At 37.7% G+C, this 19,603-nt stretch overlaps 2 long non-coding RNA genes across 2 annotated transcripts; both read left to right on the forward strand.

Annotated features, from left to right (window-relative positions):
* Positions 1–359: 359 nt before the first annotated feature.
* Positions 360–19,347, forward strand: LOC116531656. The gene is made up of 3 exons (XR_004260508.1): positions 360–370; positions 8,746–8,751; positions 19,204–19,347. It is a non-coding gene; the product is annotated as an uncharacterized LOC116531656 (long non-coding RNA).
* On the forward strand, positions 13,404–16,035 carry LOC116531652. Its single transcript, XR_004260507.1, has 2 exons — positions 13,404–15,031; positions 15,353–16,035. It is a non-coding gene; the product is annotated as an uncharacterized LOC116531652 (long non-coding RNA).
* Positions 19,348–19,603: the final 256 nt, after the last annotated feature.

The following is a 19,603-nucleotide window of genomic DNA, read 5'->3' on the forward strand; positions in this document are numbered from 1 at the left end:
CTCTAATCTTGAGTCTTTGCTGAAGTTCCTTATTGGCTTGAGAAGCTTTTGGGCTGAGATAATGGGATTTTCTAGATATAGGATCTTGTCATCTGCAAACAAAGTTAATTTGACTTCCTCTCTTCCTATTTAAATACGCTTTATTTCATTCTCTTGCCTGATTGCCCTGGCCAGAACTTCCAATTCTATGTTGAACAGGGAGAGCATAGGCAGAATGCTATGGTTTAAATGTTGGTTCCCTCATGTTGAAGCTTAATTCCCAGTGCGGCAGTATTGAGATGTGGGAAGATGATAGAGACCTCTTTAAGACATGATAGAGCCATGAGGACTCTGCCCTCAGGAATGAGTTAATCTGTTAGTGGATCAATAGGTTAATGAGTTATCACAAGAGTGAGACTGCTGTCTTTATAAGGTGAAGAAGGAGAGACCTGAGCTTACACACTCAGGCCCCTTGCCACATGATTCCCTGTGCTATCTTGTCACTCTGCAGAGAGTTCCCACCAGCAATAAGGCCCTCACTAGATGCGGCCCTTCAACCTTAGACTTCTAAGCCTCTGCAACTGTAATAAACTCCTTTTTAAACAAAATTCAGTTTCAGGTATTCTGTTATAAGCAACAGAAAATGGACTAAGACACCAGGTTTTATTTGGCTTCTAGATAAGGGTCAATTTTTCCAAGAAGCACATAGCTATGTTTCTCCATTTAAAGGACACAGATTGTGGAGCAGTCAAAATCAGTTGTTTTCAGTAAGTGATTAGTATCACCACCACCACCAAGCCCCATTCTGCCCACAAAAGGCATTTGGAAATGTGTGAGGGCTAATTTTAGTTCCACAAAATAGTCCTGCACTACTACAAATGCGAGTGCACTCTCATTGAAAAACATTGGTTGATTTCATGTTTATCATTAAATGGTGGAATAACAGTTAAATGTAATTTTATTATTATATTAGCTACACAAATACTTTTTTTTTTAAGAGAGTTTCCCTCTTGTTGCCAAAGCTGAAGTACAATGGTGTGATCTCAGCTCATGGCAACCTCCACCTCTCGGGTTCAAGCGATTCTCCTACCTCAGCCTCCCAAGTAGCTAGGGTTCAGATGCAGTCTTTTGAGGCATTTTATTTCTTTTTTTTTTTTTCAGTTTAACATAATGTCAAAGTGTATTTTCAATGTTCCAGTCAGTCCTGGATATATTTGGCTGATAGTTTAAAGAAATAAAATCTTCCTACAGGCTTCAGTTATTAAAATAGAACCAACCACCCACTCATTTTATTACATTCTGTGCAATGTTTTTGAATGACAGTCTAAGTATTTTAATTGGTCTCCAGCTGAATTATAACCCCTTGTTTTATGTTTCACATTTTATATCTCAAAATTACAAGTTACAGTGCCGTTTTTATTCCATGCCATTAAAACAGAGTGAACAGCATTTTTTAAACAGAAAAAGGCACGTTCCATTCAGAAACCCAAGGGTCATTCATTTGCACTGTCTCTTCATTTTTAGGTGCTGGTACTTCTTGTCTGTCCCACTGAGTCTTTGTGTTGCTATTTATCAAAGCTCTGTGCATTTGTGTGGGGTACAGTTGGATTTCGCTGCATCCAGGAAATAAAATCTGTCACTCATCTCATCTCCTGGTTTGAACATAGACTTGCTCAATTTAGGGTTTATCCTCTGCACTTCAGTCTCTGTGTGATGCTTCATGTACCATACATTTATACTGTGGCTGTTCAGTTTTGTTTTCATAAACACACATAAAAATGTTCCTTCGAATTCTACTCATGGCACCCATAGAAACCAGACAGGCAAGATAATCCTAGAGTTTCTCTCCAAACCTGAACCTCAAGTTTAGTTGCAGTTTTATCATTTTACACATTTACCATTAATGGTTCACTTATTCAGAATGGCTAACTTCACATCCACTTGTTGTTTTGTTCCCAGATGCAGCTTTGTGTGTGTCCAAACAGAAGCAGAATCTGTAATTAACTGTGCATTTGTTTGCAAAGACCTTGGCAGTTTTACTGTTTGATATCCCTCATCTAGAAGCTTTAGTTTCATGTTGCATAGCTTTCTTCCTGAGAACCAATTAGACATGTTGGAAAATTAAAATAACTTTTTGGTTTCTTTCAGTGTGATATCTTGCTGTTCAAAAGAGTTGATTTGTCTTCTGAAGAGTATATTTATATTGGGTGGTTGTCTTTTATATGAGCTGTTTCCTGGAAAGATTTTTGAAATGTTGAGCTACAAGATTAACAGCAGTTTCTTTGATGATCAACCTGAGCTATTAATATTGTTCTTTTTACATTATTGATATTAAAATCCAACTGTGAATGATTACTATATGAGTGTCTTTATAAAGCCAGCAGAATTGAAGAATCTCAAGTTTCTGTCCTAAAGTTGCTTGTGTTCTTAAGAAACGTATCTGTCAGGCAAAAAGTCAAAATTCTTCAAAACAATATTAAGATTCCCTGAAGTAACAAATTTCTCTTCCTCTGTGATACATATACATCTAGTTTATTCATAGTTTCATTGCCTGGGTGCTCTCTTTTTTGTAGCTTTGTTACCTCTTAATTTTGTCCAACTATTGTCAATTTTCTTGTTATTTATATCAAGTATAAATTTCAGATGTCTATACAATGATGCCTATTCATATGCAATACTTATTATCGTGTCTGTGCCACATTATTTGAAATTCTTTCATCCCCCTATTTGAATTGGATACCATTCAATACATGTAGCAAGTAGGAACAAGTCATTTAACCTTTTCCACTAATGAGGAGGTAGCATTGCATTGTCTTAGATAAGCAGTCACTTTCTTCTTGCCAAATCTCAGTTTTCATTGTAGTATATAGAAAGTAGTCAATAAAAATAACAAATGAAACCTCCTTAATTTATTGTAGCATTCTATATTATTGACGATTTTTATTTTCTTCTTACTCATGCAATTGTTTTTTATTATAATGAAATATATGATTATTTTAAATAATTTGTAAGTATAGATAAGCAAAGAAAGGAAACAAAAAGCATCCATAAATTAGTCATTTGGTTTATGGATACTGCTATTAATTCTGTTATTATTCTACCCATTCCTTTATATTATGCTTTACTTATAAATAGCTTACTTTTCTAAATAATGGGGTTACATGGTACATAATGTTTTGAACTTTTTAATACATAGTAATTAATACATTTTGAATGTATTTCATGAATATTTATATCTAAAGCATAATTTTAATGAATGAATTGTATTATATGTGCCACTTTTTGGGGTTTATCTCTCCCATTTGAGTCTTGAGCCCACCATATACTAAACATTCCCAACTTGGATACCCTACATACCCCTCAATACTTGGTGTTCTCCCAATAACACACATCATCTCCCCCACATGCACTTTTTCTCCAATGTTCCCATGTCAGTTGCTTCTTATTGCTCAGTTCAGGAAGCTGGACATCATCTTTGATCCATGTCCCCCCACCCCACTTTAAATCAGTCACCAAGTCTTAGGTTATTCAGTTCCAAATTTCTTTCAGATCCATTGCTCCTTCCTCGTCCCTACATAGGTGCTATTTTTCGTGTGAATTAACGTAGGTGATTTTTTTTATTGCATTTTAGGTTTTGGGGTACATGTGAAGAATATGCAAGATTGTTGCATAGGTACACACATGGCAGTGTGATTTGCTGCCTTCCTCCCCATCACCTATATCTGGCATTTCTCCCCATGCTATCTCTCCCCAACTCCCCAACCCCCACTGTCCCTCCCCTATTTCCCTCGACAGACCCCAGTGTGTGTTGCTCCCCTCCCTGTGTCCATGTGTTTTCATTGTTCAACACCCTCCTATGAGTGAGAACATGCAGTGTTTAATTTTCTGCTCTTGTGTCAGTTTGCTGAGAATGATGGTTTCCAGGTTCATCCATGTCCCTACAAAGGACACGAACTCATCATTTTTGATGGCTGCATAATATTCCATGGTGTATATGTGCCACATTTTCCCTGTCCAGTCTATCATCGATGGGCATTTGGGTTGGTTCCAGGTCTTTGCTATTATGAACAGTGCTGCAATGAACATTCGTGTGCATGTGTCCTTATAGTAGAACGATTTATAATCCTTTGGATATATACCCAGTAATGGGATTGCTGGGTCAAATGGAATTTCTATTTCTAGGTCCTTGAGGAATTGCCACGCTGTCTTCCACAATGGCTGAACTAATTTACACTGCCACCAACAGTGTAAAAGTGTTCCTATTTCTCCACATCATCTCCAGCATCTGTTATCTCCAGATTTTTAAATGATGGCCATTCTAACTGGCGTGAGATGGTATCTCCATGTAGTTTTGATTTACATTTCTCTAATGACCAGTGATGATGAACATTTTTTCATATGTTTGTTGGCCTCATGTATGTCTTCTTTGGTAAAGTATCTGTTCATATCCTTTGCCCACGTTTGAATAGGCTTGTTTGTTTTTTTCTTGTAAATCTGTTTTAGTTCTTTGTAGATTCTGGTTATCAGCCCTTTGTCAGATGGGTAGACTACAAAAATTTTTTCCCATTCTATTGGTTACCAATTCACTCTAATGACTGTTTCTTTTGCTATGCAGAAGCTGTGGAGTTTGATTAGGTCCCATTTGTCTATTTTGGCTTTTGTTGCCAATGCTTTTGGTGTTTTGGTCATGAAGTCCTTGCATACGCCTATGTCCTGAATGGTTTTGCCTAGATTTTCTTCTAGGGTTTTTATGGTGTTAGGTCTTATGTTATGTAGGTGATTTTTATTTCCAGTACCTTTCTAACATATAATAATAATATATTAATCTGATAATCAATAGCTAGTTTTCTACCACCAGAGCATACTAATTATGCTGTGACACTGTCATAAGTGCATGATGATGTCCACGCTGTACTGGTTTTTAATCATTTCCTCACTTTAAAACTGTCATCCAAAGTGCTGTTTTTCTCTTTTGTAGCATCATTCTAGTTTCTTCCTAATAAGTGTTTTTGGAGTTGTTTACGTATGGTTTTTCTTGGTTTTAGCATTGGTCATTGTAGGAAACCTAATTGAAATTAATGGTACATAGAATCTTTTTACTCTTAACACTTTGCAGTGCTTTAATATGTGGTATCATCCAAACAGTGAAAACTTTAATTTTAAAATAATTTTTAATGAAAATAGTACATTTCTTTCAGGAGCACATATTTACCCAAACACAATCGATAGTTCTTCAAAGTATAGGTCCTTAGGAGATCTGCTTTAAGAAGTAGAGAAGAACGGGCAGTGGTTACTACATAGTTGTTTTTAAGTGGGGATTTTGAAATTCTTAAGGGCATGCAACACTACTTTTATCCATTAGCGTTGGTTTGGAGCATGCAGTAGAAATCTGACTAAAGAGTGGCTTAAACAAATTCATTTTCTCCATTTCATGTAATAAAAAAAATCTTGAAAAAACCACTGTAGTTTATATAATGGCTCAGGTGTTGTAAACGCCCAGACTCCTTGTGACTTCATGTTCCGCCTTCCTTCATAGGTGGCTGTTATCCTCATAGACCTAAGATCCTTTCTGCACCTTCCAACAGCATACTTTTTTTCCAGGCAGACACAAGATGAAATCCAGGGAACAAAAGGTAAAGGAGATTGAGTTTGCCCTTTTAGGCAGCTTTCCCTGAACTGTTTCCCTATAGCTTCCAGTTACATCTCACTAGACAGAATTGTCACTTGGCCACTTTCATCACCTGCGAGATATAATTTTTTAGCTGGGACTACTGCCATCCCAAGTGAATGAAACATTCTGTTAGTGAGAAAAAGAGACTGGTTATAGAGCTGGTAGCTGGTAATCTGCTGTTCATTGAGCATTTTAATTTTTCTTTATGATATGTTGTTAAAAGTTCTACATTTTCTAGTAGTAAAAGATTGATTAACCCAAAACCAGCATTTGCTAATTTTTATAAATTTTAAATGAGTTTGGTTCAAATGAGTGAAGTTTTACTCTGTTGGTTTTGCTTTTTTGTGTTTATAAAAGTATTGAACTACTCTAATTTTTCCAACACTTCTTAAAAATCGTGTCACTGCATATTGCATAAAATTCTGATTATCATGCATGGAATTTTATTAATAAAAATAAAATGTGTCATAAATGTATGCTGCCTGGTGTTTTGATTTTGCAATTTGCAAGTATACTTGAAATCCTGCTAATATGGGAAAGCAGGAACCTGCAAATCATAATGGCTACAATATGGCAAAGAAACTGTTTCCTCTTCTTATCAGAGTAAGCAAGTTTTAGATGGAAAATTTATTGCACTTAAGATTTTATACAAGATAATTTCTTAAAAGAAATAAAGTCCTTTATAATTTGTTTTTCCACTTCCAACATATTGGTGGTGCTTGTGGGGCATTTTAAATCATAAGGTGCAGTGTGAACTGGTAACATAACTTAGTTTTGTGCTGCAGATCTCAGAAGTAGGAAGGAGGGAGAGTGGGACTGAGCTGTGATTATTGTCACCAGAAAATGTACTGGAAAGGGGTAAACATGAGGTAATGAAACTTTCCTCACTGTAAAAACAAAACCAGAAAGTTAAAGGAATCAACCATATTGATTCAGTTAAAATATATGTTTTTTTCATTTAAATTCCTGATGATTTCATTCTGTATAGATTGTAAGACTATAGGTGCATACTTAAAATGCAGTTACCCTCCACAGGATGTTGGGGCTGTGTTTATTAAAAAATTAGCTTGGGAATCACTTTGATCCACTAACTTCTGTAGGGTTTTGTGTTATTGCTTTGCTGAGCAAGAATTCTTGGATTGCTGATGACATACTGGTAACATTAATAGACCTTTAAGGTGAGTGTGTGTGTGCACGCACATGTACATGTGCAAATGTGCGTATACATACATGTGCTGTCATATGCATAATTTTCTAAGAAAAAGGAAGGTTAAAAAAAAAATCTGGCAGCATTTCTAAAAAAGGTGTTCTGAGTTGCCTGATTTCCTTGGATGCTATCCCAGAAGCTTCCTATCAGATGAAGTAGCACATTGAGTACAGCAGATGTAAAATAGTGCATGAAATCTTTTCTCTGCATGAGGTTATTGCATTGGTTCAAATATTTGCCATAATCTTAGCAATTAAAGTGTATACTATCCACCTCTGCTTCACTCAGACTTATTCATAAAAACAAGCCTCTTCTGTGCTTTATTATATTTTTCTACCATATTTAACAATGAACGCAGACTTACTATAAATGTATTCTTTTTGTATAATAATCAGAAGTCTTAATCATTTCTTGATAATAAATCCTGATCTTCTGGGCTATCAGCACGTGGGCTTAGTATATAAGAATGTTTATTTTAAAACAGCTCTCATTATGGGTTCAGACTTTTGGCTTAAAGTCTGGGCTGTCAGTGAGTTCAGTCTCTGACCAGGAACAGGAGTCTCCATCCCAACATCCAGGACAAACCATCTGACTGAGCACACCTATTTATGATACAGAGTTCATGACTTTTCAAAACCAGCACATTTCTCCTTATGACAAAGTTTTGATTTGTACACACTTTTCCTCATATTAACTTCAGATTGTCTTCCATGTAATTTACATGGATGGTTGATTCTGCCCTAGGGAGTAACTGCAGATTGTCTGTCTTCTACATGGCAGTCACTCAAATATTTGAATGCAATTATGATGTCCTTTCTAAATATATTCTTCAGACCAAACATCCTTGTGGAGGTTTTGAAGAAAGGAATGGTAGGTGGCAGTGTGGCAGAAAATTGTTGAAGTAAAACCCAGTAGGCCTCAGACACCGAAGCTGGATCTCTGTAGGGTTGACCAGATAGCTGACGGCAACTCAGCACTTAGGCAGCTCATATGAAAAGGGACTGTAAATGCAGGTGCCTTATTTATTTATGACAGGATCTTGCTTTATCACCCAGGCTGGAGTGCAGTGGCATGATCTCAGTTCACTGCAACCCCAGCCTCCTGGGCATAAGCAGTCCTCCCACTTCAGCTTCCTGTGTAGCTGAGACTACAGGTGTATGTCACCATGCCTGGCCAATTTTTGTGGGTTTTTATAGAGACAGGGCTTTCCCATGTTGCCCAGGCTGTTCTCAAACTTTGTACTTGAGTAATCCACCTGCCTGAGCCTCCCAAAGTGCTTGAATTACAGGTATATGCCACCGTAACTAGCCTAGATGCAATATTTATAGATATGTGTGTATACGTGGGTTAGTATGCACACATGTATTTTCTTGCTCTGTCAGCCAAGATGGCCTAGATACAACAATACCCCAGCAGCAAGAAGAGCACCCAGCAACCAGACCTTGGTTTTTAATAGTTTTCTAGTAAAAGGGATCGGATCCTGGAAAAATGGTTGATTCTAGGAATGAGTCAGGAAATATACAGGATGAGCCTGGAGCATCTTATAATACCGGAAAGCAGAAAGTGGGAAAGTACAAAACAAAAACAAAAACAAACCTCATTGATAGCACATGTAAAAGGAGCACAAGAGCCAACAGAAGGAGCTGCCGGTGGCTAAAGCTGGGACAACTTAAGCAGCAAATTGAAGTAGTATCTGACAGTAACCTAAACTATAAAAGTAACACCCATGAGACCATACGTGTGTGTGTGTAAATGATAAAGAGGAAAAAATGGATAAATAGCCTTGCAGAAGAATCCCAAATAAGTTTTGTCAGTACTCCCATTTCAAGGAAGTAGAACATAACCCTTCACCCTTTCAGTATAGGCTTCTCATAATGTCTTTCTGAAGAGTACAGTATGCAAAGGAGGAAAGAATAAGAGTAACTGCAGTGGAGCAACCTAACAAATACTAATTTACGCAGTTTATCAAGGTCAACATCAACAGTGATAAGTATTGTTACTAGTATGTACACTTGATATGACGTGATGGAAATGATGCTTTACTTCTGCGGTTTTCTTCCCAAAAATTCATAGCCCCAGTGTAGTCAAGTGAAAAACAGCAGACAAATCCCAATTGAGGCATATTGTGTAAAATAAACAGCAAGATCATCAAAAACAAGAAAAGTCTGAGAAACATCACAGCCAGGAGGAACCTGAGGAGACATAAAGACTAAATGTACTATGGAATCCTGGATGAGATCCTGGAACAGAGAAAGGACATTAAGCAAATGAAGCAAATCTGAATAAAGTATGGACTTTAGTTAATAATAATGCATCAATATTGTTTCATTAGTTGTGACAAATGTATCATACTAATATAAGGTGTTGATAATAGGGGAAACTGCATGGGGGCTATATGGGAACTCCGCACTATTGTCTCAGGTTTTCTGTCAATCAAAAACTGTTCTAAAAAATAAATTTTAAAAAATGTTTAAAGATAACTGGGGAAAAGCCTAGATGACCTTGGTATGGTGATGACTTTTTAGAAATGACAGCGAAGACAAGATCCATGAAGGAAACAGTTAATAAGCTGTACTTTCTTAAAATTGAAAACTTCTGCTCTGCAAAAGACAATGTCAAGAAAAGGAGACGACAACCCACAGACTGGGAGAAAATATTTGCAAGAACTTTTATCCAAAATATACAAAGAATTCTTAAATCTCAACAATAAGAAAACAACCCAATTAAAAAATAGGCAAAAGACCTGAACAGACACTTCACCAAAGATGATACACAGATGGCAAATAAGCATATGAAAAGAAGTTCAACATGATATGTTATTAGGAAATTGCAAATTGGAACAAGAAATCACTAAATACCTATGAAAATGCCAAAATCCAGAACACTTACAACACCAAATGCTGGTGAGGAAGTGGAACAACAGAAACTCTTAGTAATTGCTGATAGGAATTGAAAATGGTACCGTCACTTTGGAAGACAGTTTGGCAGTTTCTTATAAAACTAAACATATCCTTATCACACAACTCAGTAATCACACTCCTTGGCGTTTATCCAGATGAATTAAAAACTTATATCCACACCAAAACCTGCATCTAGATCTTTATAACAGCTTTATTAATACTTGCCAAAACTTGGAAGCAGTGATGTCCTTCAGTAGGTGAATGGATAAACTGTGGCACATTCAGAAATGGAATATCATTCAGTGCTAAAAAGACATGAGCGATCAAGCCATGAAAAGACCTGGAGTATGAAGACACAGGGTGCTCAGCAAAAAATAAAGAAAAGACATGGAGAAGCTTAAATGCCCGCCACTAAGTGAAAGAAGCCAATCTGAAAAGGCCATATACTGTATGATTCCAACTATGTAACATTCTGGAAAAGACAAAATTGTGGAGACAGTAAAAAGATCAGTGCTTGCCAAGGGTTGTAGGAAGGGAGGGATGAGTAGACAGAACACAGAGGATTTTTAAGGCACTGAAACTACCTTGCATAATGTTATAATGGTGAGTGTGCATGTCATTGTACATGTGTTAAAGCCCTTAGAATGCACAACACCAAGAGTGAGCCCTAGTGTAAACCATGATCTCTGGGTGATAATGACGTCAGTGTAGGTTCATCAGTTGTAACTGTGGTGGGCAGTGTTGGCAGTGGGAAAGGTTGTACAGGTTGGGGAAGGGGGAAAATGGGAATTTTCTGTACTTTCAGTTTTGCTGGGAACTTAAAACTGCTCTAAAAAACAAAGTTTATTAATTCTAAAATGCCAGTAAGAAATCTATTACGTCCTCTTTCCCCATTAGACAAGCTGAATGGAAGTCACATTATCCAAAGACTACCCCGGTTACTAGGAGAACATGGAGTCAGGACAAGAATGGACTTTAGTTGGATGCTGGGTTTAATACCTAGGTGATGGGATGATCTGTGCAGCAAACCACTGCAGCACACATTTACCCATGTAACAAACTGCCACATCCTGCACACATACCCCTGAACTTAAAGGTTGGGAAGAAAAAAAAAAAAAAAGAATGGATTTAAGTCGCATAATTTTAATGTGTGATGGCTACAAACTCCTATAGTTGAATGTTCGTTTTTCTTAGATGGACAGGACTTCTCTGTTGGGCAGGGCAGGATGGGCAACGCAAATGTGTTTTTTTGCCCCTGCTCCATGTGGACATACACACCTCTGCTGAACACATATGTTCAATCTGGTTATCTGGTTTCCAGGTGGGCAAATGTATAGACTTTATCCATTTATGGCCCTGACTCATCATGCTTTGATTTTGAAGTTTAACTTTCAAAACATGACATTTCTCTGATTTCCAAGTTTTTCCAAGTACATTGCCCTTGAACAACACACTGTACTTGGTTGTGGATTTTTTTCAGTAAGTGCAGTTGGCACTCCATATAGGTGGGTTCCACATCCACAACCAAACGCCAATCAAAAATACAGTCTTCACGGGATGTGAAACCTGCATACATGGAGGTCCTACAGCCATTCCCCTGTGAATACCAAGCAGCGACTATACTTCCTCAAAAGCACTGCTGACAACCCCAACTCCCTCAAGTTTCCTTAATGAACCCCATTTTTCAGGCTCTTTCTTACCCTGGTTCTCCTCCTCCTCTTCTGGTTACACTCCCATTACTAAATACCATTCCTACTATTTTATTTTAATGTTGCATTTAAAACCTAATGCCTAGAATGGCCGAAGGACTCTACGTATTATATGATTATTTCAGAGTACAGTGGACTCTTGTATTCATCTGGACATTGTAATTGCATTAATGCAACCAAAATTATATTAAGTACTTCAGCATCCCCATCTCCCTAGCTCTCGTTGAGACTGCGGTTAAAAACATCCCTGAGGCCTTTGTCCTCTGAACTGCTGCATCACGCAGCTGCTTATAAAGCCGTCTCTCCTCCAAGTTGTGCTTTTATAATCGAATCTCTTTAAATGTAAATGCAGACAATTACATTTGTCCTAGTTAAATTTCATCTTGTTATTTCGAGTCCACAGTTCCAGCTTGTTGAGATCTCATTGAATCTTGGTTCTGTCATGGATTTCTGTTATGCATACTTGCTTGTGTCTGCAATCCAGGTAGAGAGGCTTGAAAATAAATATATACCAGCTGGGCTAACTCAAAGCAAGAGGTACTGAGAGAAGATAGCAGTGATGATTGTTCAGGGATGCAGAGGGCAACTACCCATTCTCTACATAGTAATTTCCTAATACATATTGGAGGCAGTTCAAAGTTCAACATTATGAGATATAGCAAAAGCCATTTATTGCTAATTACATTTAACAAACTGATGCCTGTGAAGAACTTATTCCTATAAATTAGAGTGAATTTGAGACTCTATCATTATTCAGCCATTCTTCAGTGGGAGAAAAATGGTGGAGTTAAACTAGTGGAAATCAGGCTTTCTCATCTAGGCTCAACCCAGTTGATAAGCTGGGTTTGCCAATCACTACTCCAGCACATTGCCCCTCGGTTTATTTTTAAGTCTATGTTTGAAGGACCATGTTCCCATGAGTGACACCCTTCCATAAGTGTGGTGGCACATTATGGGCTGCTGTTTTAGAAGAGACTGCCAGCTTGCTGGGGATTATCCTGGTGTATTCTTTTCTCTCCTGCTGGTTCATGACATGCCACTGGCTTGAAAATTCTCAGCTTTAACATTTAAAGCAGTGATTTGCAAAGTGCAACATGTTTAAGCTGAGGTTGGCAAACTGTGACCCATGGAGCAAATCTGGCTCACCACCTGTTTTTAGTACATCGCTAAATTGTTGAGGAAATCAGAAGATATTTCATGACGTGAAAATTATATGAAATTCAACTCTCAGTATGCATGAATAAAATTTTATTGAACACATGCTCATTTGTTTATTGTCATTGGCTGCTTTTGTATTATAATAGCAGAATTGAGTGGTTGTGACAGAGACTGTATGACCCACAAAGCCTAAAATATTTACAGATACGGCCCTTTGCAGAAAAAGCTTGCCCACTCTTGTATTAATGGGATGGTAGAAACTGAATTTTTGAGCCCCACCTCAGACCAAATGAATCAGAATGTCTACAAATGGGAGTCTAAGAATGTACATTTTAAGCAAGCTCTTGAAGGTCACCCCTAGGCAAACACTGAGACAAGACTAATGATCATGAGGTAAGGCTATGGGAAAGGAAAATATTCTGTCCCACTTTTTCTGACCAACTTACAGCATTTTAATCCAACGCCATAATTTTTCTACAGACTAAATTATGTTGATCAGTTTCTAAGCACTTCTCTCCAAATCAGCTCTCTTCCAAACTTTTCTATTTTGTGGAAAGAAGGCTGTATTAGTTTCTTAGGGCTGCTGTAACAGATAATGAACTGAGTTGATCTGACCAACAAACGTTTGTTCTTTCACAGTTCTGGAGACCAGAAGCCCAAAATCCAGCAGAGGTGTGCTCCCTCTGGGGAGTTCAGGGAAAGAATCCATTCTTTGCCTTTTTCAGCTTGTGGTGACTATCAGCACTCTTGGCTTGTAAGTGCCTCACTCCAGTCTCTGCCCCAGTGATCTCATTGCCTCCTCTTCTCTGTCTTCTCTTTCATCTGTCTCAAATCTGCTTCTGCTTTTCTCTTCTAAGGACATTTGTCATGGGACCTAGGACTCACACGGCTAATCCAAATGATCTCATCTCAAGATCCTTAATATAATTATATCAGCAAAGCTACAAAGACCTTTTTTCCAGTAAGGCCACATTGACAGGTTTTGGGGGTTAGGACAGGGACATCTCCTTTTTAAGGCCACCATCTAACTCACTACAGATGCTGTTGTTCTCCCTTTTCCCTAATAGCTGGTCAGTTTTCAAATCTTGAAGATTCTGTCCCTTCTCGAGTCCTGCTTCCACCATTCTGATCTCTTTCTGCCGTAGGAATCTCTTAAAAATTTCTGACGGTTTCCTACTCTTTTAAAAGTTCAGAACACACTTGTGAGCTTGACATTTAGGGCTCTCTGCAGAATGTTGCCAGCGTATTTTCCATTTCCTTCTCCCTCTTCTTTGCTACACATACCTTGCCCTCTAGCCACACTGTGCTATTTGCCATTGCCCTCACTGCTCCTCCCTTCTCTCTGAACCCTCTCACACTGTTCCTTCCTCCTGGAAGACTGGTTGTTCCTCCATCCTTATCACTATGATCCTGCCCCTGTATCACCTAACACCCAGGTATCTTTCAAAGCCCATCTGAGGTTCCACCTCCCCATGAGAGCTTTGCTGCTCCTCCCTGCTAGGGATGAATCTCTGAGCCTTTGGCACCTCACACAGTGTTTATTTTGTCCTACCTTGTGTCATAATGGCTCTAGATGCTCCATGTCTTCAGGTCGAGGGCTGTGAGAGACAGCATTGCACAGTGGCTAAGAACAAGGGCTCTGAATCAGACTGCCCAGTACAGCTCTGGTCACTAACCAGCCACGTATCCTTGGACAAGTTATTCAACCTCTTCTCACTATAGTTTTCCGTCCGCAATGGAGATTATGGTAACAATTCCTTCCTGGTATTGTGAGGCTAAAATGAAATAATGTATGTAGAATACCTGGAATTCTAAGCATGAAATATTATCTGTTATTATTGTCTTGTCTCTATTTCCCAACAGCTAACACAAGAACTTCTATAGTAGGTATTAAATAAATACTTATAGAATTTAAATCGCTAAATTCAAACCTGGCACCAGAAGGAGGCAGCCTGTGCTTTTCTGTTCAGACTCCATCTTTATCAACTCTAGTAGGTACAACCTGCCTTCAGCAAGACATAAATAAATGAACTTTCTCTCTTTTGCTGGCAGTATCATTAGAGATCCTGTTGTTATATTCTTTTTGATACTAGTTCTTTTCATTACATGGGTAATTGGTGGTTAAATAAGGTATTCATCTTTTAGTGATTACTGCCATATAGACTAGCTTGTTGCCAAATACTAAACCACTAGAAGTAACCATAGGGACTTTCAATTTTTGTGACATCCATTGATAGAAGCAAGTGCCTGGGAAAATAAAGGAACTATTTTTTTTGTACCCATTAACCATCTCCATCTCCCCGCCACCCCAAACCTCCCACTACTCTTTCCAGCCCCTGGTAACCATCCTTCTGCTCTGTAAGATGCAACTATCTTATTCTTAATGCTGATAATGAAAGAAAACCAAGTTTAGGCCGGGCACAGTGGCTTACGCCTGTAATCCCAGCACTTTGGGAGGCCGAGGCAGGTGGATCACAAGGTCAAGAGATCGAGACCACCCTGGTCAACATGGTGAAACCCCGTCTCTACTAAAAATGCAAAAATTAGCTGGGTGTGGTGGCATGTGCCTGTAGTCCCAGCTACTTGGGAGGCTGAGGCAGGAGAATTGCTTGAAACCAGGAGGCAGAAGTTGCGGTGAGCCAAGATTGCGCCATTGCACTCTAGCCTGGGTAACAAGAGCGAAACTACGTCTCAAAAAAAAAAAAAAAAGAAAGAAAAGAAAACCAAGTTTAATCAGAGGAATACACAAGATGAGTAGATGGAGACTTGCAATATTCTACAGGGGACTTCTCAAGTTTTTCAATGACTTTAAAGGTGCAACGACCTGAATCTATATTAAATCCCATTTCACTTCATTTCTTACAATATAGTCTTACAGTTACTTGTCATGCTTTTTAATTTATAGTAAAGAAAGCTGATTTTCTTCAGTTACCTAGGAAAGAGTGTCAGATTATGGAGTCAGATTATGGAGGGCAAACCTTCATGAAGGCACTTGTGCCCTGAGTGACAGGTTGTCTGTGGTGGCTTTGAATGAGTTGTGATTGGTGAAAATGGAAAATTCTCCTTGAGCATGGTGTTTTAGGGAGAGAAATGGTGATGCAGGCTAGAGAGGTGAGGTGTCGTGGATTATGGGACAGCAGTGTGACTAGAGAATCAGGAATGGGGTGGACAGGTAGAGGTAGAGATGGTATTGTGCAGGCGGCTGTCAAGCCTTGGTTTTGTAAGCGACTCTGTAGCTTGACTGCACCTTGGGCATTGTCTATGAGTACATACTTCTGAGTACAGATACACTATAAATTTTTTCTATTTTCTTGGTTCATGTATTCTTTTCATTTAAAAAGTTCTTTTAAAATTGGAAAATGTGCCAGATTTGAGCTGACATAGATATATAAAGTGCAACACAAGTTATTTAAAAAAAAAAAAAATTCCATCAAATGAAAGTTATAAGGTAAAATCTTGTGTGAGTCAGTAATTATACCTCCTGGTTTTCAGCAGGGCTGATTTTGTTCAAAATATTTTTGGAATTCTTTTAAAAGCATCTTATCCCAGTGTCTTTAAAGTAAGAGAAGAGAGTTGTCTTCATATCTTATACCGTTTTAGAACATTTTGATCATATTAGTAAGATAATATGTATAAATGTGGAAAAAAGAATTATCATATTCAGCTATTTTGACTGAAAATGTAGGAAAATTAACAAAACAAAATTAAGAAAAGTAATTCTAAAGTTTAGTAAAGTGACAGCAAACAAGACCAATTAAAAAAAAAATCAGCTATCCTGTAGTTAGAGGGTGACCCTAGTTTATAACCAGTAAGAAAATATATTTTTAAAATTCTCAATAGTGAAATAATGTAATGAGAAGTGTATTATTAATATTTATATGATGTTTTAAATTTTGAGACACAAGTGAAGATGACTAAAATAAATATATACTATTTTCCTTTAGATAATGTAAAGATGCCATTCTTTATACATTGATTTTAAGGTTTAGCATCGTTTTTGTGGAATATTTAAATATTTTATTTATATAATAGGATACTGATCAAAATTCCAATACGATGAGTCTCTTCTTCCAAGGGATAAAACTAAGACATAAAAGAATTTCAAAACTTGTTAAGAATAACACACACAAAATTAGCTGGGTGTGGTGGTATGCACCTGTGGTGCCAGCTACTTGGGAGGCTGAGGCAGGAGAATTGCTTAAACCTGGGAGGCAGAGTTTGCAATGAGCCAAGATTGCACCACTGCACACCAGCCTGGGCAAAAATAATTACATGAATGGAGATAAGACAAATCCAAATTTAAAAGCATTCTATAAAACAGCTGGCCTAGAATTTTTCTAAATGTCATGTCATAGAAGATAAAAAGAAATGAGAGAGGAAGGAGAAGTAGGGAAAGAAGAAAGGAGAGGAAGGAAGGAAGGAAAAGAGGGAGGGAGGAAGGAAGACATGTTGAAAGATTTTAAAGACACTTAACTAAATGTAATGGGTAATTTTTTTTATAACTTTTATTTTGGGTTTGGGGGTACATGTGCAAGTTTGTTGTATAGGTAAACTTGTGTCACTGGGGATTGTTGTACAAATTATTTTGTCCCCCAGATACTAAACCTAGTACCCAATAGTTATTTTTTCTGTTCTTCTACCTCCTCCCACCCTCTACCCTCAAAGAAGCCCCAGTGTCTGTTGTTCCCTTCTTTGTGTCCATGTGTTCTCATCATTTAGCTCCCACTTTTAAGTGAGAACATGTGGTATTTGATTATCTGTTTGCTAAGGATAGTGGCCCCCAGCTCCATCCATGATCCCACAAAAGACATTATCTCATTTTTATGGCTGCATAGTATTCCATGGTGGGTATGTCCCACATTTTCTTTATACAGTTTACCATTGGTGGGCATTTAGGATGATTCCATGTTTTTGTTGTTGTGATAGTAAAGTAATGAACATTTGTATGCATGTGTCTTTATGGTAGAATGATTTATACTTCTCTGGGTATATATCCAATAATGGGACTGCTGAGTTGAATAGTAATTCTGTTTTTAGCTCTTTAAGGATTTGCCATTCTTTTTTCCACAATGGTTGAACTAATTTATACTCTCACCAACAGTGTATAAGTGTTCTCTTTTCTCTGCAATCCCACCAGCATCTGTTGTTTTTTGACTTTTTAGTAATAGCCATTTTGACTGGTGTGAAATGGTATCTCATTGTGGTTTTGATTTGCATTTATCTAACAATCAGTGATACTGAGCTTTTTAAAAATATACTTGTTGGTCATATGTCTGTCTTCTTTAGAAGAGCGTCTGTTCATGTCCTTTGCCCACTTTTTAATGTTTTTTTAAAATTTATTTAAGTTCTGTATAGATGCTGGATATTAGACTTTTATCAGGTATGTGGTTTGCAAGTATTTTCTCAATGGGTAATTCTTGATCAGTTTTTTTAAAGTTTGAAGTTAATTATGGGAATATTGAATTTCAATATTGACTGGGTATTGGATAATAGTATTGAATACAGTAATGTTGTGGTTACAAAAAAGAAAGCCCTGTTCTTAAGAGCTATATTGAAATATTTAGGGGTGAGCTGTTACAATATTTATGGGTTACTTTTTTTTTTTTTTTTTTTTTTTTTTGAGACAGAATCTTTCTCTGTCACCTAGGCTGGAGCGCAGTGGCATAATTTCAGCTCAGTGCAACCTCTGCCTCCTCGGTTCAAACGATTCTGTGCGTCAGCCTCCAGTGTAGCTGGGATTACAGATGCATGCCACGACACCCAGCTAATTTTTGTATTTCTAGCACAGGTGGGGTTTCGCCATGTTGGTCAGGCTGGTCTCCAACTCCTGATCTCAGGTGATCCGCCCAGCTTGGCCTCCCAAACTGCTGGGATTACAGGCATGACCCACCACACCTGGCCCATGGGTTGCTTTCAAATGGTTCAGGAAAAAAAGTGTATGTGCATGTGCTGCATATATTTAAAGATACACAGAGAAAATAAAATGTGACAAACTATTAATAATTGGTGGCTGGAGGTAAAGGATATACACAGGTGTTCATTGTATTATGACTTTAGCTTTTCTGTAGGTTTGACATTGTTCAAAAATAAGCAGGGGAGACAATATTAAGGAAAACTCTTAGAAATTGTACTGAAGGCTATCAGCCGTGCCAGATCCACTGTTCATTTAACAAGAAGATATTGACTTCATACTATTTCTGTATTGCTACAGTTATTAAAAGAGTAATGATACAAGGCTAAATAGGGATTAATGGACTGAAATAAATAGCCAGAAGACCTCGCATAGCTAGAAATTTCTCAGATGATACATCAATAGGGAAGGGCAGGAATATTCATGGAAATCATATAGAGATAAATTGTTAGTAATTTTCAAAAAAAATAACTTTGCCCTTCTTCAAACAAACACTAAAGTAATTTATATTGGATAGAAAACTTTATAAATAAATATAAAAAGAAAAATAATTATGATGAATGAGATCCTAAGCCTAGAATAAACTGAACAAATCACAAAGAAAAGAATTAGCAGGGTGTGGTGGTGCACACCTATCATCCCAGCCACTCAGGAGGCTGAGGCGAAAGGGAGTTCTGGGCTATGGTGCACTATGCCAGTTGGGTGTCCGCACTAACTTTGGCATCATTGTGATGACCTCCTGGGAGCCAAGGACCACCAGGTTGCCTAAGGAGGGGTGAACTGGCCCAGGTTGAAAACAGGGCAGATCAGAATTCCCATGCTTATTAATAATGGGATCACACCTGTGAATAGCCACGACACTTCAGCCTGGGCAACACAACAAGACCCCTTCTCCTAAAAAATAATAAGAAAAAGAAGAGAATCAGAAATTTTAACTGTATAAAAATCATAACCTTGCTAACACATGTAAAGACTAATCTAGAAAACAGTTTGCAGAGCTTTTATTATTATAAAGAATTAATTTGAATTGATTAAACTCCCAAATCTCAAGGAATGAATGACTAAGGT

This window comes from Sapajus apella, unplaced genomic scaffold, assembly GCF_009761245.1.
Source record: "Sapajus apella isolate SASKATOON/1434 unplaced genomic scaffold, GSC_monkey_1.0 scaffold3, whole genome shotgun sequence".
Lineage (NCBI taxonomy): Eukaryota > Metazoa > Chordata > Mammalia > Primates > Cebidae > Sapajus > Sapajus apella.